Consider the following 487-nt stretch of genomic DNA (forward strand, 5'->3'; position numbering starts at 1 on the left):
TTTTCTTGGGCTCCAAAATCACTGCAGATGGTGACTGCAGCCATAAAATTCAAAGACGCTTGCTCCTTGGAAGAAAAGCTATGACCAATCTAGACAGCATATTAAAAAGTAGAGACATTATTTTTCCAACAAAGGTCTGTATAGTCAAAGGTATGGTTTTTCCAGCAGTCATGTATAGATGTGTGAGTTCGACCATAAAGAAGTCTGAGTGCCAAATAATTGATACTTTTGAACTGTGGTGTTGGAAAAGACTCTTGAGAGTCCTTCAGACTGCAAGGAGATCAAACTAGTCAATCCTAAAGGAAACCAGTCCTGAATATTAATTGGAAGGACCCATGCTGAAGCTGAAGCTCCAAACCTTTGACCACCTGATGCGAAGAACTGACTCATTGGAAAAGACCCTGATGCTGGGAAAGGTTGAAGGCAGAAGGAGAAGGGGACAACAGAGGATGAGATGGTTGGATGGCATCACCGACTCGATGGACAT

The sequence above is a fragment of the Bison bison genome, unplaced genomic scaffold (assembly GCF_000754665.1).
Source record: "Bison bison bison isolate TAMUID 2011002044 unplaced genomic scaffold, Bison_UMD1.0 scf7180017855336, whole genome shotgun sequence".
In the NCBI taxonomy this organism is placed as follows: Eukaryota; Metazoa; Chordata; class Mammalia; order Artiodactyla; family Bovidae; genus Bison; species Bison bison.